The sequence below is a fragment of the Natrix helvetica genome (assembly GCF_964273705.1).
Source record: "Natrix helvetica genome assembly, chromosome: 4".
Classification (NCBI taxonomy): Eukaryota; Metazoa; Chordata; class Lepidosauria; order Squamata; family Natricidae; genus Natrix; species Natrix helvetica.
The window spans coordinates 136,479,188-136,504,019 of record NC_138550.1 but is presented as its reverse complement, the minus strand read 5'-3'; the positions used below and the strand labels follow the sequence as shown (position 1 = coordinate 136,504,019).

The 24,832-nt window shown below is 35.6% G+C and overlaps 1 protein-coding gene across 11 annotated transcripts in view; it reads right to left on the bottom strand.

The window, feature by feature from the left end:
- Positions 1-23,031, bottom strand: part of ZFHX4 (zinc finger homeobox 4) — a 155,569-nt gene extending 132,538 nt beyond the window's left edge. For 4 of the 11 annotated variants that reach the window (XM_081951574.1, XM_081951584.1, XM_081951575.1 and 1 more), the window contains exon 1: positions 22,676-23,031. The gene's annotated coding sequence lies outside the window, so the exon portion shown is untranslated. Of the gene's footprint in view, positions 1-6,327; positions 6,418-9,298; positions 9,437-9,496; positions 9,699-15,853; positions 15,869-22,675 lie in introns of those variants that run through there. The other 7 variants (XM_081951583.1, XM_081951578.1, XM_081951582.1 and 4 more) reach the window with 7 other exon arrangements.
- Positions 23,032-24,832: the final 1,801 nt, after the last annotated feature.

The window sequence follows — 24,832 nt, the reverse complement described above, 5'->3', positions numbered from 1 at the left end:
GACCCTATTTATAAGGGAAGATGATATTTTATATAAAGTGACATGATAAATAAAATTTCACTCACTTGGTATGATTTAATTGTTGCTTTAAAAAAAACTTCAGAAATGCATCAGTAAAACATACAAAAGTATTTTAAAGTATAGCTATATGATTGAAAGAAATAAGGGTAATTATACGTAATTCTGACAGAAAATTATTAAATTTAAAAATGAATATTTAAGATACATTAGAAAACTGTCATAGTGTGAATGTTAATCATAATTAGTTTTGGTACCTGAGGTGGCTCAACTGACAGACTAATTGCTCTTACAAAGCTTAGGGTATAATTTTATTCATTGAGGAGATCCAGGTTAATTATGATCATAGAATGCATTTAGTGTAAAATTTCATTGAAATAAACTGAATACAAACAATAAGAAAACCTAATAATTTTATAATTAATCAAGATAGGCATGTTTACATTTACATATGCCAAATCTGCACAACAGTATATGCATCCAAGCAGGCAGTGTATTCATGAATATTACTTAAAGCAGGCATTGCTCAAGTGGAAAAAAAACAAATCCCAATCTAGGTGTTAAAAATCACTATTTCTTCCTGTTTAACTTGCAAACGTTAGATTAGAAGCAAATATTGATGGGTGTTTTTTTTTACACTTAATCTGTTCAACTGGACTGAAATGTGAATATAGTAGTAAGACAATCGTGTAGATATACACAAAGACTGCTATTATACTTAATGAAATATAAATAAATAAGGGCTGCTATCATGCTTTCATTAATTAATTAAACACAATATTTATGCTCCGAGCTAAAAACTAATTGTAGGAACTTTGGAATCAAGTTAGAGAGATATACTTGAACTAATAAAAGGGAATATTTATAAGCAGTGTTGAACTGAGTGGTTTCTTGGTGTTTTCTTGCAGATGTTTCATTACCCCAAACAAGTAACATCATCGGTGCTAGTCATTTAGCACTGATGCATTCAAACTAGATGTTACCTAGTTTGGATAATGAAATGTCTGCAAGAAAAAAAACTAAGCTCAGGTAGCACCAAGGAGCCCTCATATACTTGAACTTACATTTGTGTCATAATATTATTCAGCAATGTATGAAGTACTCAAATGCACAAAACATATTCAGCTGGGACTTAGAAGGAACAAATAACTGTAGACAAATACACCAAAACTTCTGTATTGTCTCATATGCACCCCCCAAAGAGTGAGCAGTCTTTCAGCCTCATTTCTTCTTCTGGATGAATTTACAGAAACAGATTTGAAGGGCAGGGATTACATCTCACTAAACAGTCATGCAAATAACTTCCAGTTTTATCAAACTCATCTGGAATTTATATGCAAAATGTCCATCCATAATAGTCAGCTTCAAATAATCTCCATTCGGGTTGAACTCAAAACTTTATGATCAAAATTTTCTAAATAAGAATACAAGATTTTAGTTGATATAAAGAATTTTGCAACTTTGAAATAGTTACCATAGTAAATATCCCTTGTAATATGTATCTTTTATAACTTAGCTGCTTCCAGAGATACAATGCAGTATATCTTTAAGGGAATATTAGTTATTAAAATGAATATATTGTATGAAATGCCAGAGAAGATATGTCCTTTTTCAAATAAATACTATCAGTATAAAGGAAGGAGAGAAACTTTTTTTTGTTAAAAAAAAAAGCACACTATATCTTTTATGGATGCAATTAATGTATGTTCACTAATCTACTAATCTATATATGGTTTTTTATTTCCATATTATAATACAAAGTGGAATACAGTATCATCCAACTAACTTTTACAGCTTAGTTTCAATTGTTTATTAATAAATGTTTCTATTTTCTTTCAAGGTTCAAAATCACCAAATAAAATAAAATAAAATAAAATCTTACGTTAAGAGTAAGCAGTTGAATACATACCTGCTAACCTGTATAGTGTAGTAAATTCTATCAGCAGTTTGAAAGGCCAACGACTTTGATGATCTAACTCCTTCTATTAGAAAAATATGGACAATGCACTGAAAACTTGTTACTAAGCTCTGTATTGCTCCTGGATAAAAACTGTTCTCTAAACTCTGCTCAGTCAAATTATAAAACCCACCTACAGCCAGCTTTGCTAATGAAAAGGGGGGGGGTTGCTTTTCTGAACAATAGAAGAATTCCCCTGCATTTGGAATGCAGTTCCCATTAGAGCTAAGAATCAGAAATGCCACTTTTACCTCTGTTTTTTTAATTGATATTGTCCCAACCCTCTTCTACGGTTCAGTGAGACACTGTTTGTGAAATGATTAAAAAGAACGTGATCTGATCAAGAGGAGAGAATAATGGGAACGGAATGCTAGGTTAGCCATAGTGCAAAGTGCTGGGAACGAAGAGCAAGGGACTTTTTACTCTATTGTTTTTATTCCCATCTGCTCTTTAGACATCTCAGATCACTTTGATTCTTTATTTACTCTGCTAAAAATGGGTTAAAAGTTGCCCACTTACATTTGGGAACAAGTTACAGATCTTTAAAAAAAGAAGAAGAAAAAAGAAAGAAAGAAAATAAATAAAAATCCTTGAATTATATCAAGTTTCCAAAAGGTCATCACTGTCTCTGCTGTGGCCTTTTCCCTATCCCAAATCCTCTATCAATATGTCATAGTGAGTTAGGCAAAGACAAAAGAGAGGCTCAGTGTGAAAACTGCACATATATCTAATCCTGACAAAGCAATGAATAGGCCTTCACAAGTATAATTATGCTTGTTTATTTGTTACCACGTACAGAGAGCTGATGAAAAAATCCATCAAAGTGGTATTATGCAGACACCAAGAGCTTCTTTTCTTTGGTTGCTAAAGCCACATTGAGGCTTAAATTCCTTATTGTTAAATTCAGAAGAAAAGAGGAGGAAGAGAGATTTTGGTTAGACTTTTTTTGCATCAGTTGCTGACAGATCTTTTGTGTACAGCGCTGTATTATTAGATGCATTAGTTAGAGGCTTGCTCATTCAGTTCCCTCATTTTAGACCATACTGGAATCTGTAATTATAAATTGCTACTCACTTTACCTTTACTCTGGGTGTGGCAGGCGTCTGACTGATCACAAGTGAAGCAGATTTAAAATCTGACTTACTCCTTCCCCACCCCCCTTCTCATCAAATATTGGGATTTAGAATTTCCAAAGACAGGTAAACTACCTGAACAAAAGCATGAGGTCGAAATCTAAGCAGAATGGAAAGCATAATCAAACTGAGATATAGCTCTTCGCAATAATACAGAAACCAAGACAGACAAAATTGAATATGCCCCTATAACAAATCCAAGCCTGGTTGCCTGTGTGAACTTTTACATCTATCCAGAACCTAATTCCACCAGCACATGAACCAAAGCTCAAAAAAAAAAAATCAAAGTTATTGAAGCAGCCCCAAGATAGTATGGCAGATGCATGATGCAAAGAGGACCCTTTTTCTTGGAGAGAGAGCCGTATAAAAGCCATGACACACTAAGAGACCCTATCAAACAGCTTTACGACAGCATGACTTGAAAGATCAGAGTTGGGGAATGGGTGCCAAATAACCTTCTCTGCTCCCTTTACGAAGAGAATTATATCAAAGTAAAAGCAATATGCATAGTTAATGTCTTTGTGAGCTTTCCAATTTAAAACAGAAAAGCTGTAATTTTTCTTTGCTGGCAATCTGGAAACACTCTGGAGTTAATTACAGCTGATTCGAAGTGAACGACACAAACAAAGACCAGTCTATGTCCAGACAATTATACTGCATTAACCAGCTTAGAGCTTCCTGCTGATGTTTCAGAGCTCTTCTATTACACCCTTCTACCTTCCCAGCACGATAGAAAATGCTTCTGCAAGGAAGAATTAATGAAGAGAACTGCAAAAGAATGTGTGACGACCTCTCCTGACACGGCAAAAACTTTCCACCCATGTCACGACAAAGGGGAGAAAGTAATTAAGTTTGAATAAAAGGATGTAACCAAATATATTGTGTACTTAAAGCATCACTTTAAAAAGAAAACCAGAAAAGTTTGCAAATCACATACTTGACTGATTGTGGGATCACAATATTGTTTCATTTCTTTTTACTTTATCATCTTCAAAGGCTATAGGTTCAGATTTTGTTTGAAAAACTATCACCATTATTTTGAAATGTCATGTGATAGACCAGCTTTTTACATGTTTTATATATATGAAGAATTCCATGATAGCCAGATCGTTGTCCCTGTTATTTTTAATTTAAATTAAACAATTGAAATATCATTGTTTAATTCTTTTATATTGTTCCCAGCTGTCTCCGTGAAATTAGTTCACCTTTCATTCTTCTGGATGAAGATCAGCATTTTGCCATTTTAAAAAATTGGTTTCTTTTCAGAATCATCCTGTACAACCAAAATGTCAATGTATATTTTTTTCTTTTTTTGTGTGTTTGATCTTTAGATTAAATTTTGCAATCATCTGGCTTGATCATGATTGTTATTATTTTTTTTTAAATAGCAATCAACAAGCCTTTTTCTGGCATTGCTTCAGTATTAATCCAGCCAGCAGTATTTAATTACAAAGTAACTACAGTACCCTAGTCTGTAGCTTAAATTGTGGAATCAGGAAAACACTGGATAAATAACAAAGCAACATTTCTCATGTCTTTCTTTTTCAGAAAGGTGCATCTGAACAGCAGTGACCCAGTAAAATTTAAACAGTAATCCTTTGTCTTATCTATGCAAAGTAGGATTAGGGTTACAATGATGACTGCTTAATCCCTTTGATTTTCCTTTGCTGTATAAATATTAATCTACAAATCAATCAAGTCCTGTATTGTAATGCACACAACATACTTTGTGAAAAGTTATGTAAATTATAGTCATTTTACAAGCTCCATCTGAAAAGAACTTCATGCTTTCCTTTTCATTCCAAAATCTGAATTGGATTTAAAAATTCAAATTTTTATGCACAAAATGAAAGACCTGAACCCTTAAATTTTCAAAATTCGTCCATGAAAGGGATTTTCCCCTTAATAATGCACTGTTCTGCTTCGTAGATGTTTAAATTACCAAATCTACTATTTTTAGATACTACCATTTAAATAAATTGTCTTTAATTTTTGTGAGAGTGCTTTTGAAAACTTAATGAACTTAAAAAGTGTAAATGTGAGAGAGCAGATGCTTTCCTATAATCTTATGTTTTGAAATAGGCTACTGGCACATTTTATAATGTCATAAATACTGCTGCGCTGGAATAATCCTACAGAATACATTTACTGTGGAGTTTTAATTTGTTAATTCAAACCAAGGATTAGATTCAGGCAAGTTTCTTTTACTTAAGAGTAAAACTATTGAAAACATTGAATTTTAAATTACTGATTAGAAAGTCTTAAATTAGTTGCTATATTTCTTCTAGAAATATGGATCTAGTTAGTAATCCATGCAATTCTTACTTATTTAACTATATTGCAATGGTAGGTAACAGTAAAACAGTAAATGAGAAAATAGAATAGATCTTCAGTTATACATAGTACAAAATGAAGGATACAATACTACTTAAATGCTGTACTTAAAATGCTATACTTAAGACACAGCCAATGAGTGACAGTTCCTGCAGAATATGTAGAACTGGGAGTTATTTTCAATTGGATAGGTTTCAATAAAACACATCCAGACATACAGTGTCATTTAATATGATTTCATCTTAAAACATCTAGTTTGGCCATAGAATTATTTTAAAGTTAACATAGTTATTAATATTGTTCTGGAGTAATCTGCCAAATTTTGTTTGGCTAGTGCAAAATCAGCTGGGACTTCTGTTTTTATCAAATAGGGCATTTCATCATTTTTTTTCAGTGGAAGTTAATTTGTCTCCTCTGCATAAGTGAAGTGAGCAATTCAGTAATTAACTTTTGTGTTTTAAAATGTATAAACTTTAATTGGTTTTCATTGTAAACAAACAAATGTCAGCCACAATTATAAGCTATTTGGTTTAACTACATATTATTCCTTTACAAACAAACCTGATGTCAGACAAATTAAAATCAAATAGCCAGCTATTTTAAGTTGAATTTTACAGGACCTGCCAATCACTTGATTACTAAACTTTAATATCATTGTAGGAAAACTATTTCAGTAAAAATAAAAAGAATTACAACATTAAGACAGGCTTAATTGTGTTGATTCAAAAGATGCATACATAGAGAAAGCAGGTTGAAAAAGTAATGTTATCTTCAATCTACAGTTACCATTCAAACAAAATTACCTGGTATGAAAAAAAAGCAATGTTGGACTCATATTTGCCTCCCCACCCATAAAGAACCAACTGAAGTAGCTCTTTCGCTTACCATCTTTGAACTTTAAATAACAAAATATCAATGTGAAACAACTTCAAGGCATGAAGAGTTGGCGGTTTATTTACTGACTAGTGTATCTATTAAGACCAGGAACAAGTGGAGCTGTCAGGATGTAATGAAGGTAAATGATTAGTTAGCACTGAAGCTGAGCTCTTCTTCAATGCAATAAGAGTTAATTAAAGTTTACCACCAAACATCAACCAAAGCAGGATGTTGATCAGGTTTCAACATTAAGTGCAAACAGACAATGGTTGGCAGCAATTAGTGTAACTATCAAATGACATGCAACAATAATTATACATTTAAAATAGCTCAATGTCTGGTGGGGAAGGGGAACCTTATCAGCCCCCTTTGACTACAGTACAAATATTCAAAGAACAGGAAACAGGTGTCAGATATTTCATGTTAGCAATGTAAATCAATAGAATCCAACAATAAAAAACACACTACCAGTATACAACTATGTTATCTGTAATGGAGGAATTTACTCTTCATGAAAAGAGAAGAAAATTAACTGCTTGCTAGCAACAAAGGGAAGTGGTACTAAGATCAAATAAAGCACTTGTTGTTGCCTTTCAAAATGACATATAAATAAGCTAGCAAATGTTTGCAATTTAAAACCAATGTTTGGGGCCATTTTATTCAAAATTTTAAATTGGATGCAAATCATTCTGCCATTTCCACCTTTCAGTTTTTTTTTTCTTTTTCACGGAGAGTAGAGGTGAAACAAATGTCTGAAACCTTATTTCAATGATGCCTTACTTCTTTTAGCTTGTTCATATTGGATGGAGAAAAAAAACATTACAACACTGGGACATGAAGCCAACATTAGGATAGTTGTCTTTGATAAACAGGACCAGCTCAAAATGTTTTATGAGTCATACAAATAGCATCCTCTGTCATTCAATTGACAATAAAAATAACTCAACTATGATAGTCTTTATAACTCACAAATAACTGAATAGACCAACTTTCTCACTGGATTGCTGTAGTTGCTTAAAGAGTGCCCAAAGTGTACTCACTGAGATAATTGTATCTATTCTATTATGGAAAAGGATTTTTGAGCTGGTTGCCTCTATGTCAAACACTAATCAGAAGACATACTTGGTATAAGACCTCATTGAAGATACATATTCAAGAATTTATGAGAATGTTTGTGTAGAGGTTACCCCCTATACAACTTATGTTTTATCATGGGGAACCATTTAAACTACACGAAGAAGGTTTTTTGACAAAGTTTCTGATAAAGATTGATGAGTAACTTTCTCACGTATTGGACAAAATGTTCCTGTATGATCAATAATTTGATGAAAAATAGGCAGCCATGTGTAGGAATTAATAGTTCTTCCAATTGAATGATTTAGGAATGAGATTCTATGAAAAGCTATATTGGAACCAATATTTAAGCTATTCACCAGCTATAAGAAATTGGCAATGAGGTAGACATCTGCAAACAACCATTTTTAGAATACTTAAAAGGTCAAAAGGTTCTCTGGGATTTGGAGAATAAACATTCCAAGGACAAAATCCATTGAATGTAAGTGTTTAGTAGTACTCTTTGGAGTGAATCATCTACCTTATATCTTTATTTCACATATTTTCTGTATTTCATGCAGGAAATCAAGAGACCATGCATAAATCTTCCTTCTCCGGTTGTATGCTGATAACAATCCTTGAGAAAGGTGGAGGTAAGTGATAAGACCTGTGAAAGTCACCCAGGTAAAATCCCTAGAGAGATAAACTAGAATATGGATCTTCTCCAGCCAGGACATCTTTTCAGGTAGACTTTTATTAACATTTTGTGACAAAAATGAAGTTAGCTGACCATGATGTCAGGGCCATCATGTCAGTTAAGTGGCTCATGCAAATATCAGTTTAGATGCATGAAGCGGGGGCTACTGCTTCTAAAAAGGCAAATACCTTGTTAAGAATAATAAAGGATTAAAAAGAAAATGGTCTATTTTAATGTGTGTATCTATGGCGCAATGATACTTGCTATAATGTACCCTGTTCTTAAAACAGCTAAAAAAGAGAAGAAGAGATAAAGAACATGTTTGGGGTCCCCCTGGTTCAACTACGTTCTGGAGGAAAGTTATAACTCAGCTAAAAAGAGTTTTAGCTTTAGGGAAAAACTCTAGATTACAGTGATGCAAACATATGAGCAGCCTGTGCAGAAAATTAATATGAAAATATTTTATTTATATGTCTATACAAATAGAACCCAAGATGTTTCCATAAAACTCAATAGTTATAGAACAATACAGAGCAAATGAAAAACTGCTTCTTCAGAGAAGAATCAAACAAGTATTTTCTATTTACTGCAAGGTGTATTTATGGCCTTGGATAGCTTTAATGGGGGAATGCTGTGATATATAATGTACTAATATGTATTAGTTATGGTGAACACTAGCTAGGAATTTCTGTGGTTCTGCTGGTAAACTTCCTACAGGCATCTGCTTGGCCACTGAGGAAACAAAATGAGGGATTAGATATGCCTTTGATCTTATCTGCACAGTTCTTTTTACATTTTTTTTAAAAGTGTCCCAGGAAAAGTGCTATTGTTAGTACTCTGGACAGACAAGATATGAGTGTTTTCAATGAGTAAATAAATATCACTGTTTTAGCTAATATTCCCTTTGGTCTAAGTTACTGATTAGTGCCACCTATTGGAAGTTAGCAGAAACACTTTTGAGTAAGAAAATGTATATTGCTCCAACACCTAAATTTACTCTAAGTTTTACTCTAACAATCAGAGAAAGGATAAATGACTATTGCAATTTGTAACAATAAATTTAGACCACCCTTGCATGTACCCTGAATGCTAGATAATTTAGAGAGCAAGAAAGTAACTTCAATAGACAAGTCAGTGTTAGGTTTGATGTCAACTAATGCTATCTAGTCACAATTTGCTTGACTTTTCAAACTCAGCTTTGGCAAATATATAGTACATTGAAATACTCACATATCATATTCACTTTAAATTACAAAACTCTGTTCTAGAAAGTGATGTTTCTTCTTTTAAGGAATAAATTACAACGTAGCTGGCTATGTATTCCAGGTGGTTATAATTCCATTGTTACAGAAGGACTGTCAGTTAAAGTGAAATAGTCTGTAACCTTAAAGTAACTTGCCACTGCTCTAGAGAAAAGTAAACACTTACAGTCAGCATAGCTGCATTTTCCAAAATAGTGAATCTTTGTGTTTCAAATAGGAAACAAAACAGTATCAAACATGAAACAAAATAGAAAATAATAATCGTACATTATTCTGTACTACTATAAGCACATAATCATCATTCTGATCAGCTTTAAAACCTGACAAATAGACCAAGAGTCTGCAAAACGTTTGCATGGAGAGCTGCCTCAAACTTTACCAAAATAGTACAAATGAACTGCACTTCCTCATTCCCTTTCTTATGATGAGAGGAAGTAGATGGATATGCCTGCTGTTTCTTAAAGTGACCACTGGAAGTGATCAGTGATTTACTTATTGTAATGGGACGAAAGTTCATTTCTTGTACAAACAAAAAGAGCTATAATATGTAAAATATATGAGTTAAAATTCTTGGAGTGGAAAAAAGTTTCATAATTTAGCTCTGATGATTAGATTACTCTCCCAGATGTACATGCCTGTAACTAACAACAGATAAATGTTAAAAATTCAGCCTTTTACCATTTTTTATGATTCAAACAGATGATGTCTTTCACTATGGCAGACTAATGTCAATAAAATAGCTGCTTAAACAGGTTGTGATGCTAAATACATTTGCAGTGGAACATATACAAGTTTCCATCACAACATTTGCTTCCTACAAAGCCTCATTATTTTACAATTATTTCTCTCCATCTTGGAGCATTATGATCAAAATGGACTTCTTCACCCCCACCAAAACAAATTACATTTTCCAACCGTCTCCTGCTCTGCTCTGGCTTTGTGCACAGAGTTAGCTAATCCAAGCATTTCCCCAGAGCTGCATTTAAGCTATGGCCCACTCCCAGCACAAAAGTGTCTCCAAAAGCACTTTCACCCCCTTCAGCACTCATGCGCTCATTGGTCCTGACATTTTCACTTCAGCCATGACAAATGAGCTGATAGCTGTGATCAGATTGCACACAAGTACTACTTTATCTAAAGACATATCATTAACTCTCATCACTATCTTCCAGTATGATTCTTCTTGTTTAATTTGTTGTGAAAATGCAGCTGAGTTTTAAAGCATCAAAACCTTAAGTAACCACAAATAAACACCACTAAATAAAAAGGGGCAGATTTGGACAGGATCAGAACATGACTACCATTAACTAAATGTGTCTCAAGAGACTTAAGTAACTGTACTCAACCTCTGCCCTAGTGCAAACATGCCATTTGAAAGTTTTCTAAAGGTCCCTTCCCCCTTGGTAGATTGCAAATGCTCTTTCTCTCTCTCTCTCTTTCTCTCTCTCTCTCTCTCTTTCTCTCTCTCCTCTTTCTCTCTGAGAAACATAAATAAAGGGAAACAATCAAGCATAACTAATAAATTTGGAAACCAGTTTCTGTCTCTTAAAATGACTCAAGCTATCTTTTCTTAGCATGCATCTGCATTTTCTACCAGAAACGTTTTTCACTTCGGTGTTAGTGAAACCAGTTCATTTTTCTAATCTATAATAGCAGCGTTTGACCTAAACTATTTTGAAAAAATAATAATAATAATAATTTGGTGCATTCTGAACAGCAGAATTGTTCCCTAACGGCTAAAGAACCGAAGTTCCACTTACACAGTTGTCACTGAATCTAGAAGCTTTGCAAGGTATATTATTTGTAACTTTTCCAAGCAATTCATCTGAGAATAAACATAAAGGCAGAGTCAACTATGGCACAACAGATCTTGGGAATAGGGGTCATGCTTTGAGGTAAAGTGCTATTCACTTCTAGACCATGCAAGGAGCTTTTTATTCCTGTCCTTATTGGAATCAGTTCCCCTTACCAGAGCAAGAACAAAGCCAAGTGCTCATGTGAGGTTTGTGGATAAATCAGAGGTAAGCTACTTTAAGTGTCAGTCGTGATTTTCCTGTTGACAGTGCTCACTTAAATAGACTGCTAGGACTAGCCATACTGGCAAATCTTAATAGTTCTTAATCTGCATCCTTTTTAAAAAAAATCCAAATAACTCGTGTAGCATCATCTATGATATCAGATTGTGCCATGTCAAATACCAAGTATTCATGAATAAAGCAAATATTACAATTTTTGCCTCTTGAATTCTTTTTAGTAGAAAGTATTATTTCACTTACTATGATTAACAAATTATGGCATGTTATTTAGAACCCAATCAGTTTCAAATAGTGTGATTCCTGTAATTATCTGGATAAGAATATTACTGAAAAACATGGTTTGTCCTTCTTAATACAATTTCCATATTTAAAATCTCTAATATAAAATCTTCAGGGCTTTTCTTTTAAATAATTAACTAGTTGGTACAATGGTAACATGTTAAAGATCATTATAATGTGCACTATGGTGGCAAGGAAACTTTTTTATCTGCCTAATGATGTTGACAATGCAGCATTTAAAATGCATTTTGATTAAGGTGCAACTTTATAAAGAACCGATAGTTTGCATTTGATGTTGTACATTTTAAACTATTAAGTTTATTGGTTACAGTATGGGAAATAAACAATACAATTTAATGTTATCATAATTAGTTCTCAAATGGTTCTTTATATGAAAACAGTTTCATCAGTGAAAATACAACAGGATTTGGGCCAATGAGAAACAGAATAGTCCATAGCAAGGAAATGTAAGGAAAATTGCAACTACTTTGGCCGGTTAAAACTTTATATTCTACTATAGTATTTTTTTTTCCAGTCACAGTAGGAGTACTAGACAATTAAATATTTATCTATATTAGGCAAGTGTAATCCATTGGTTAATGGAAAAATATCAGTAACAGGATCAGAATTGAATAGATAAAGCAATCTTTGCAAAATAATTGAATTGAAAAAAGGCCATTATACTATTTTTTAAAAAAAGGAAAAGATGAAAGGTCAGCCACAGTGAAAATTATATTGCACTTTCACCTAAATGTAGTACTCACAGAACAGTTCTGGAAAAGTTCTGGGGAAGTTTGGTTTTCTCTATTGTTCTGGGTCTTTTGTATCTTAACCTCAAACAGGAAATTTCTGCTTTGAAGTCTTGAAGCAGGTAACAGCATAGACTGAGACTGCCAGATTTTGTCTGGAGCAGGTCTTTTGAATTTCACAGTAATCAGGATTGCCAAAATGAAATGGGTACAGTTCTCTCTTTTTTTTCTTAAACAAACTTCAAAACCATAACAAGACAATTTTACTAGGGTCACAAGTTAAGTATGAAGTAGTGTTGGAACCACCAAAAATAATTTAGTTTTCCTAGTTAATATTGCAAAATATTTTGCTTACAATGTTTTTTTTTATCTTAAATTTGTTTTTAACTATAACAAGGTTCCCCAACTGATATAATGGGATAGATATAAAGTAAGCAAATATTAGTGTGTATGTTCAGTGTTAACATTTTTAAGACTAAAGGTAATAATTTTCTATGTAGCATGGATATTGATTGCTGTATTATTATATTCTTCCTTATCCTTATGCATGCAAATTTTATTTTTCAGACATGAATTAAGAATCAATAATGTTTAGGGCAAAATATGAACATATCCCCAAATCATAGAGCTCTTTGTCTTGTTTTACAACACATTCTACTGCTGCCATCTATGTGACAAATCTGTGTTTCAACAACAATGATATAACATGCACATTGATCTTATACATTAAACAAATAACCAAACCATGTCAGAATCTAAAAACTGACCACGTTTCCCAGCACTGCCATCAACAGGCAAACACATCTTGAACTATTCAAGTGAACTAAAATTGGTTTTTCTAACAATGATCAAGTTTACACATCCACTAAATCAAATCCAAACAGAAGCATGCATGTGTATTGGGGGGGGGGGGGATTGTTGTTAGTGTTGTTTTAATGACTACTTACTGGCATGCAGAGCAATGGAAATTCCCTATTTTAATCTGCAATCCAATATAGCAGACCAGGAAGATAAGCAAGACAAAAGGTAGAGCACAACATTTTGAATCACTGCAGAACCATTTTCACAGGCTGCATTTCATATTTAGTGTTCATAAACCTTACAGTTGTTCCTGAAATTTGTAATTTAAACCCTCCACCAAAACATTGCACTACGCAGAGTTGTTTGCTAAGAAGAGACTTATGAAGAGACTAAGTCTTGCAAGTCCCAGACAACAGACAGCATGGCAATCTACTAGCGTTAAACTGAGAGACACGAAACGTCAAAAGATTAGGAATGGGAATCTGAAAATACAGTAGAGGATGGCACATTGGTGATATAATTAAAATTTCATTGTACACTTGTTAATCCTGTTCCATTTTTTAAAAAATGAGCTAATGCTCCAGTGTCAAAATATATTTTTCCTGATGTTCCAAATGCAAAACATAACATTTTATGTCAAGTGCATTTAGTCATCAAATTTCAAAATAAAATATTAATATTAAACAGCTACATATACAGCATAATGAGCTTTTTTCTTCCATTTTTCATTCCTAAGCAAAAAGTAAACCATGTTGATTGTATCAAGTTTTTACTATACTAAAAGAGCCAATTAAAATGTCACTTAGCTTTAACTCAAACCACACCCAAACAAAAAATATGACTTGATTCTTCGATAATGTCTTTCCTACAACATGTTTATAATGAAAGTACATCTTTATTGTTTTATTCAAAAAAATTCAAGATTTTTTATCATAAAAACCAGTTTCTCCTGTGTCTGGTCTGTTAGATAAGGGAATTGCCTCTTAGAAACAGTCACGTGCTTCAGTCTAAGCCTATAATACTTACAGTATTGACCTGTATTCATGGAAGTTTATACGGTCCAATCAGATCACTGTTACAAATATAAATATTCTGTTTGTTTAAAAAAAGTAACTTTCAGACAACTTCTAGGCAGTTCTCAAAATAATAAAAACAAATATACTTTAATATAGACACCATACTTTAACATTGTTTTTCTTAAGTTGAAACCTCATTGGAATCCCATGCATATTATAAAAGTATCTTAAAATGATAAAATTATTTCCATCATAAAATTGAGATCAGCCATTCCTAAATAAAATTCTAATATTTTTTTAGATCTTCCACTAGAAAGGCCCTATCGTTCCAAGCATTTAGAATAGCAAACTTATAACAAAGGGAAAAGGACTTATAAGAACACAGGAATTACAAAATCAGTGAATGTGCCAATTAAACATTGTACATCCACCCTAATGGGCATATTCTAAATCTGTTTCTATATTCAAAAGAAGTGGGCATTTATCTTCTGTAAGGCTATGAAACTTTTCCAGGTTATGTGTTCTACACAACCTCATTTTCCATTCGGTTGTTAAATCAGTAAGACTACTGATTAAACTGAAGCATATTCAGAATCTGGTCATCAAGAACATTTTCTCAGATTTTCATAGTAAAATTCTTACATAGTAACACAATGTCCATGTGTGACAATCACAAACTGTCAAATCTAGAACAATCTAGAACAAAAATGTCATGCAACAAATTAGCACTGTTTTAAATAGACTTATTCCTAAACATAGATACAACCTGACTCTCTACCTAAGCATACACAGACTGCAGCCTAGGTTTCCGCTTGTTTAACACAATGCAAGTCATATAAACTAACATTAATCCATGCATCAATCAGTTATGCGTGGTTTAAAAATTCCACTTAGAACCCATGTTGCTTACTTAATAAAATACATTCATTTATTTTTACACTAGCAAATATAACTTTTTAAAAGTTTTCCATAGCTTTTCTTTCTTGTGTTATATATCTTTTGTACTATATATAAAAGTCACTGTTATTTTGAAAGAAACGTACAAACAAATACAAATTTGAAAAGTTATAAAGAATTTCTCTGGCATCAATCTACAATATCAAGCTTTAATAACTCGCACATTATATTTTTTTTGTCCAGTTTCCTATTGAGCTGTCAACTGCCAATCATTTACAAATATTTACTTGTTTATTTTGCAATATGCATTGCCTACCAAACAAGCTACATGCAAAACTCTCATTGCAAACACATATGTATAAGCTATATGAATAAACACATAGACCAAATTAGTACAAGGCTGATTCAAATGATTTTCCTCCCCTATACAGCAATGGCTTCAGAAAAAAAAATTACACTAACCTGAAAAACAGAAAAGATACTTGGCATGCAGACAGATCTTTATTTCTCCACACTGCATCTGACTTTCCTTATAGATAGAACCAATTGTTATTTTCATCTGTTCCTGCTGCAACTCTATAGCTCCTTGCTTGATAGTAAATTCCACTGAATTCAATAGGGCTTACTTTAGTAGACATACATAGCCTTACACAATAAATGTATTTTAACTATCTCGGTTACAGTTGAGAGCATATAATTAGACACACAGATCACATTGTCAACAGCCAACCAATTACATTCCTACCTTTAGGCCTCTTCCTGGTCCATTTAAGTCTATAGATATTTTATCACTAAATTTGATAGGAGTATGGGTATTTAGCAATGACTTATGAGGCTACTGTTTACATATTAAAAACTGAAGTCTAAAGCATGCCATCAATGGCATTTACTGCATTCAAATTTCTATTTCGATTCTATTTCGTGTTATCAATACAGTAGCATCAAACTCATAAATGTTACGGTTGTATAACAAAAAAAATAAATCGTTTCTACTCTTGCATAGTTCACAGGGTCAAGGTCTATTCTTTCAACACCAACAAAATAAAAGCACCATCAATTAAAAGAGCTAAAACTATACCTTATGAATAGCATATTCAAAAGCTAAGCTTCAGACTACCTGACCTCCATTTATTTTTCTTGCTTGATTTTTTTTAAAAAACCCTCCTCTTCCCACAAAACACAGATGAGATTCGATACCCAATAGTCAATATCTGATTAGCCTGTAATATTTCTATGACATACAAACCTGGATCTATCATCTTCTTTCTAGCTGCATCATTACATACATATTCATCAGTCTGATGATGAAAATTCAAGGCATTTTTATAAAGTTGCTGAAATCTGAGCTTCTGCTTGTTTTCTCAAGTCTTGGACAAACATAACTTTAGGGTGAGCTGAGCAGAGGAGAGAGAAAGAGAAGCTTGCATTTTCGTCTTCCTTTCATCTTAGTCATTCAGTCAACCATTCAGTGCCCTATTCAGCAGAGCTTTTCATTATGCAAAAAAATGCTAATCCTTTCCGATGCTTTCACACTTCTGTAAACCCCCATTCCTTCCACTGAAAAGCAATTATATCAGTTTACCTTTCTGTCAAAAACAGGATTAATATTCCAAAACCTGAATCTCTTTTGTTTTTCTATCTTTTGCTTTAGGAAACCAGAGATTAATAGAGGACATTCTCCTTAGAGCCAGAATGCATTATTTTAAATATGATTCTGTTAAGCCAGAGAAGAAAAGGGGAGAGATGAGGAGAAGGGGGGGCTTTAGTTGCTGCGGAAACTCCTTTCTGTGGCAGAACTGACCTTCTCTTTCCCGAGGCTTGAATAGAATGAGCCTCACTCTGGTCTATTAATCAGAAACAAATTATGAAAGAATGTAGCTGGACTGGTTGACACTATCCTGTCTTGGGAGACTCAGTAACAGCGTTGTAACAATGTCCTCTTCATGGGTAATGAACAGCCATGACAAATGGGGGCTGAGAAACTATTTATTTGCATATGCAAATTATCACACAAAGGAAACATGTACAAACAAGTGTCATTGTAAGGTGGATTAGGCAAACAGCATTTTCTTTTTAAGACATTCTATACCCCAGAACATTAGTCAGCACAATTAAACCAGTCTCCATGGAGACTAATGAAATTTCACCATGGTATGAGTTAAATTAGATAGCTAGTTATGTGTTTCCCCAAACCAACTTGAAATCCATTATTGTCTCAGACAATACGGCAATTGTCCCAGACTGATCTATGCCAGTTCAACAAGCTCCTGAGTTGACAATTTGCATATGTTAATATAATTAAGCACTAATTATATGAAATCTGTACATCTTCAGCACGCACTTTCCCTGGGCATTTTTCAATTTGAACCTTGGCCAAGACTTTAACCCTTTGAATTATCTGGAAGAAGGAAACCGTGCCTTATGGGTACAGCCCCAAGGCAGATGCAGGAAAAGCTCTTCCTTTCTAAATACAGGGCTTAACCTGACTTTTCCTATTTCCATCCACAAAGTCAAATTTTATTTTTAAAAATGCTACCCACTACGTCACTACGATCTTGCCTCAAAGCTTACTAAAATATTTAACATTCGGATAAATAAAAGGGTTGCCAATTCATTAATTGTTAAGTTTGAAATTGTCACACACACACACACACACACACACACAAATCTAGACTGATGTCAATGCTATGACAGCAATAAAAAAGGAATGAGGACAGAAAAAAGAGCAACCAGGAACTAATGAGCTTTACATAAATATATGCTGAAGCAATTAAGCAGTGTTAATTACTATGACAGCAGTTAATTGAATATAATTAGATATTTTAAGCCACTGACTATTGCACAGTTTTTATTTTATTGAGATTAATTGTAAATAAGAGTAGATTAACCGTGTTTTGACAGGCAGGCAGAAGAGCAGGAATCAGACATGCGCCCTCTAAAAAAAATCCCATATATTTTAATGTCACACCTCAGAAACATCTCCTCAATAAACATGACTTTTCAAAACCAAACAGACAGGAAGCTTGAAGAAAAGCAAACATCTTGCAGAGATTAAAGAGTCTTTTGTCCCTTTTTCATATGTATTTCTTTTAAAAGACCAAATTAAGTAAGTCTGGTATACATTTTTTTTTTAGGAAGGAACATTTCACACCAAATGGAAAAAATGCTCTATCGCAGACAAAATCCATGCAGCTGTGCGGAACTTAGCCCAGATGGTCTGAAGCTATAAAATACCATCAAAATGATAGAGCTAAGGGCCTTTCCAAAATGTGATAAAGTCGCAACCTTGTGTGTGACCTAAATTCTCAGCCATCTATAGCTTCTTCCTTGATCCTTTTTCAATCTAATCATAAATATTCAAAGGACCTCTTTTAATGCAACACCACCAATGCACAACCACTTTAAAAGGCTAATATCTTACTAAAAGGTCCCTTTGTTAATTAATACGATACAACTAATATCACTCAGGCACAATAGCTGACTTTTTTATATCACTTAGCTTAATTCACTTAAAATCTTATTTTTAGCCAGTCTTTAAAGATCTAAAGAATACTCACTGCAAAATAATCCAAGCATGCTATTGGAAAAAGCATCAGAATGCTAACAAATCATAAACAAGCAAAGAGCCTCCATTGATTCCAGAATAAATCAATAAGGGATTAACACAATATTTTTAAAGCAGTACAATGTATATATAATATAAATGAATATATCATATAAATGTATATATTCAATACCTTATTATCTCTATATTGGAAAAAAAAAGGCTTTACAGTATTGCGCATGTTCTTATATTGACTATCAACTTCTTTGCCATGCCTTTAGTCTTTTAAAGCAAAAATCCCAAAATGGTATGTGAAACAAGGCTACAACAAGCCATTCTGCAGTGAAGGATTTTAAATCATCCAGCCTCTTCTAATAGACTTGAGACTTATTGAGGTAGAAACCATAAAAAATGAAGAAGGGAAATTTAATCCCTGAAATATTGATTTGCACATTAATATCATATAGGCAGAGGGCAATTTGGCTTCATGGAAATGACACATTGTCGACCCTTGCTGAAGTCAGAGCCAATCTAACTGCTGAACATGTCTGAATCTCAAGAGTTATTAAGGGCTTCCCTTCTTGCCTATATGACTTTTCTCCAGCCTACCAATGCAATCTTAAATGTATTATCTTTAAGAAATAATTGTAAAACCTCAGGGGTTTTCCAGTTAATGGAAGGAAGGCTAAACCACATCAGATTCTGAAATGCAACATTAAACCCTTGCAATCAACAAAACCACCTCAATTCTCATCCATCCAGTGCAGGATCTAATACTGTTATTAGAGATAATCAAATTTCATTGTGTAAATTTAGGCTCATGGTCAGAGTGGAAGCAGTAAATTCTGCAATATTAAACAGTGATTTTCTCAGCACTTCTTTACATAGTCCCTGATGATGAACAATAAAATATTTTGCTATAGAAGCACAACCATGTATCTATTTTAAAAGATTCAAGAGATGCATACTTTTCCTTACCACCTGCATTTTTAGAAAATAAGCTAATATCATTCCTAAACCTACCAAGCAGGTACTACCACTACCATTACTGTGACTTATACAGATGGTTTATTTGACCTTTCTTTGTTCTTTGAATAGATTTCATTTTTGAAGATTTATGACTATTGCCTTCTATTTAATTGACCTTATATGCTCATTCCCACAAGAAGGAAAACTGAATACATGTTTGCCTTCCAGAAAGCCTTCAAAGCCAAAGCTATGCCAATGGGATGCTACAGTCACAGTGTATAGATCCTGGAGTATGAATATTCAGCTAGGCTCACTGAATAATCTGAGGGAGCCTCTGCACTCAAGCCAGGTGCAAGAGGTTAAAACAGCTGGCTAGCCATCTTTCATCTTGGTATGCCTTCCTACTGTTTGAAACTGTCTCATGGTCCTCCCCACAAGCAGACAGTCCTCCCCACAACTATTTTGCGCGCACACACATACACACAGTGAGAGAGAGAGAGACGGAAAGACAGAAAGGCAGAGAGAGCTGCAGTTGTATTCTTTCTCTAAAATCTCACTGCAGAAAAGGAAACTCTTTCAAAGTCCAAAGTATGAAACAAAATGATTATATTTAAACAGTCACTTTTTTTCTCTCCTTTTCCAACCCTTCAGCCCTGTTTCATTTGTAGTATTTTCATTCTCCCCCTTTCCTTTCTGGCTTTCCAAAAGCCAAGTCCCTTCTCCCTGTCAGCTTTGTCAGTAAACAGAAAGTAAAACAAGGGTTGATGGCACTGAGAGTGTTACATACCCAGGCTGTGTTTTTGCATTGCTCTCAATGGAAGCGATCGATGCCCATGTCACAGTGGTGTTCCCAATCGCAGCCAAGTGTCTGCCTCAACCTAACCAACAACAGGCAGGGCTTTCAAGGCTGCTGCTCACTACCTCTTCCTTTCATCCATCCACTTAGACATCCACCAAACTCTCAAAGACAGAATAAACTATCATCTGCTCTTCAATCACCGCTCTTTAAGGATCCAGCCACTGGAAATCCTTCCAAAGGGGAATCACAATTTCAAATATACATATCAGAGAGATTTATCCAACCTTCAAAATCATCAACCCTCCTCTCCCTTTCTTTTTAATTTTTTTCCTTCTGCCTTTTTCTTTTTCTTTCTTTCTCTCTCTCTCTCTCTCTCTTTTCCAGCTACCTGATCCTTGATTTAAAATGGAACAGGGTTAATAATAATATGAAAAAGGCGATGAGAACGAAGGAGAGGAAATGCAACTGTCAGATACAGGAACAGTCAGACTTCCTGCCTGACCCTGCCGGGTCTGCCTCAATGTAAATCCACCATCTTCTGCCTGGCAAGTTGTCTTTTGGTTGAACTGATTTTTTTTTTTTTTGCGGTAGTGGTGGTGGGGAGGGCGAGAGGGGGTTGTAATGTTTGCGATGTATGCCTTGGTACCTAAGGTGGAAGAAGAGGAGGAGGAGGAGGAGAACAGGAGGAGGAGGAGGAGGGTGTGTGTTTTTCTGAATGGAAGCGAAAAAGCCTCCTCGGGACGGCGCGAAGGCTGAATCCGGCTGGCTGAGCCTCTTCTCTCGGCTGGGCCCAGAGCCCCGAGCAGCCGAAGACCCCGAGACCCCCCTCCCCCTCCAGCTGGCAGGTAACAAAAGGAATACAGCAACGTCTGTTGGGGGGGGGGGGCGAGGGGTACGGCTGGGGAGCAGGAGGGAAGGAGCCGAGGGCACAGAGGTGGGGGCGCAAAGTTTCCGATCCCCATGTTTATAGGCGAGGGCAAGGTTGCAAGGCAGGCGGGGGACGCCGAGACGCGCCTCCCTTAGCCGCCGCGCGAAGGGATGTATGCGCGGAAAGAACCTCGGCGCCGCTGCATTACAGATCGGGAGAAGTAGCCGTCTCACACTCCGCACGGCACAGAAAAATAATATACATAATATTATAATATATATCATATATACAGACATTATAATATTATATTTCTTTGGCACAAATCTGAGGAAAATAACCTAACGTCGGAGCCCCACGCGGGAGAGAGAAAGGGGAGGAAGGAAAGGAAGCCGCGGAGGGCGCTTCACAAAGGGAAGAAGCGCTGGCCGAAGCTTCCCCAGCCGAGCCGTCCCCTCCGGCGAGCCTGTCAGCTCGGTCCGCCTCGCTAGAAAGTGGCGCCCCGGGAAAAGCCAGCCGCCGCTCCTCTTAGCGGGCTTGCCTCGCTGGTTGCCTGCTACGGCAGGAGCCCAGCCCGGCTGCTGCAAATGCCAGCACCCCACCTCGAAAGCACGCGCGCGCACACACCCGCCGAGACGGGGGGCCCCTCCGTCCCACCGACACTCGCACCCCTCAGCACCAAAGCCAAACGCGAGCCCTGATCCCCCCCCCCCAAAGCACCCTAAACTTTCCCCAGAGGCATCGCGCTCCGGAATCCGGGGTTAAAAGGGTGCGGGGGAGGGGAGAGAGAGAGAGGGAGGGAGAGAGAGAGAGAGAAAGGAACAGGCAAAGACTTTTGACAGCCGCGCCGTGGCTCAAATCAGCCCGTTTCACAGATCGGTTTTAAAAAGACATACACAGTGCAAATAATAATAATAAAAATGATAATATTTTCTTCTACCAAACGTTAAAGATTCTTTACTTAATCCAAAAGTTAGAATTTGGGGGGGAAACCTGGTACCCCAACCCCATCCTCCCGAAATTTAAAAGCAAAGGAAACCTCCTCCTATAAAGAAACAGCGAAAAACGAGAAAAGAGATAGGAAAAGGGGGGGGTGAGAAAGGGAGAGATAGAGCGGATCAGTGGATGGGAGTGTGTATGTGTGTGCGTTTGTGTGTTTGTGTGTGTTTGTGTGTGTGTGTGAATGTGTGTGTGTGTGAATGTGTGTGTGTGTGAGAGAGAGAGAGAGAGAGAGAGAAAGAGAGGGACAGAGAGAGAGAGAGAAAGAGAGAGGCAGGCAGAGAGCGAGAGCGAAATATCAAAGATTGTGCAAGATCAGCTTGGAAAGATAATCGATACTCGACCTAAATTTAACACAAACTACTCAATAAAAGTTAAAGAAAAAACTTACTTTCCATTTCCCCTCGCAGTTCTTACTGGATCTTCGCCTCTCTGTTTTGTTTTGCTTTATTTACTTAACAGCTGATCACATCCAAGTAAACGACAGAAGGTTCATTAAAAATAATAAAAAAAAATAATCCTCCAACTTTATTGGATGAAAATAAAAATGAACAAGAAGTGGGGGCATGGAGCGGTCCTTTGGGGTCCGGGAGTTGTTAAAGCAAGTGGCGACCGCGGTCTCGCTGTTTGGTTGTGAAGGGGTTGGGAAAAGGAGGAAAGGAAATGAAAATCCGATATGTCTTTATTCTGCTAATTATTATCGTTTTAGCCCTGTTTAAAAAAATGGCTGATTAAGTTGAGTGCGCATGTCTTTGTGTGTCTATTCCCGATATGCACTCTGGGAATGAGAGAGAGAGAGAGAGAGTGAGCGAGCGGGGGGGAGAGAAAGAGAGAAGAGAGAGAGGTGTAATTAGCGAGGTGATCAACATTCTCCAGACTGCAAATGACGCGCAGCGCGGACTTACTGCCGCTGCTGCTGGGACTCGCAGGGACTGCGGGAGCCACACCACTGGCCCCAAAGCAGAACGGGCAGTAGGAAAAGCAGCTTCACGGACACAAACACAAGTCTGCAAACTTCATTAGTAACACAGACACACACACGCACGCACGCACACGCACACACACACAAATAGATGGCTGGGGGAAATTAGAGAGAGAAAGTGAGAGAGGGAGAGAGAAACGGCAAGGGAGAGAGAAGAGGCAGAGAGGAAGGAAAGAAGATTTGCTCTTCTTAACTGCTCAGGAATGTGAAAAGATATGGGTGCAAATTAATTATTCCTCCCACCAGGGAAGTTCTTTCTTTCTCTCTCTTCTCTCCCCCCCCCCATTCTTTTTTTTTAAAAGAAGAAAATATGCTTTGGATAATGAATGTGGAATGTGCCTCTGTATGAAAAGGAAGTAAGGCTAAGGCGGAAATTTTTACTCTTTCAGGCTTAAAGAATAATTTACATGTTGTTGAGGCTTTATTTATACACACGCACGCACGCACACATACGCCACTGTACATACAATGGTACTGTGTCTAATAACTGTATCAATGTATACATATTAAGATGTATGCATTATTGCACACACCTATGGCAGTTTAATCTTTCTGGGGTAATTGGTCCAACAGCTCAACAAAAGTAAATTTATAATAACAAACAGTATTTTTAATGTGTAATAGCAACAATAAACAGAATCAAAAAAAGTATAAACTATTGTCAGCAGGTAGGACTATAAAGAGAGAAATATTTTTGTTCTTGGGTTTGTTAAAGATATTGAAAGATATGAAAAAAGAGGATATGGGGGATAGCGCATAGATGCCACTATAAATAAGAATCTCTCAGAAATCTGCAAGGGATGGAGATTGCTTCTCATTTGAAAATCTAATTATCTTAACCTAATACTACAGATGTGATGTGAATATGAGTGACACTTTCATTAAAATATAATTAACTAAAACCAGAAATCGAGATTCTTTTAAATATTCCCCACTGTAGATTAAAAATCGCGTCTATTCAAAGTGCATCCAAACACACCATAGGGACACCTGCCCCAGTCCAAATGATATTATAGAAACAAAAAGTCCAAAAATGCTGGTAACTAATGCTTACATATAAAATTATATTTTTAATCTTAAAGATACTATAAATGTGAAAATAACTTTCCTGTTGGTGAGTCTCTATAATTCCTGGTTCCTGAGATGCATTTAAAATTCTTATCTTAGGCCTTAAGAACAATACAACAGAAAGGTTTAACATTATTCCTCATAAAAACAAGGTATAAATATGCTGTTTTTAGAGTTCTTGTATCATGTTATTAGGAACCCCTGACAAATCCTAAAGCTAACATTAAAAAGAAAAATTCCACTTGAATATGAATGCATGCTTGCCAGCAAAGACATCACACAGGCCAAAGATAGGGAGGTGTAGTGCAAAAGGACATCTTGGAAAATGGGAGATATACCCACTTGGACATCTAGGTCCTTATAGGCAACTTAAAATATAATGACATTTCCTAGGAAAGATGGAAAGCAAAGACATCCAGATTTTTTAAAAAATAATATCCTTTGCACTTAAGAGAGAGTTTTGTTGACAGAACATCATAAGACTTTTCCTTATGGAGG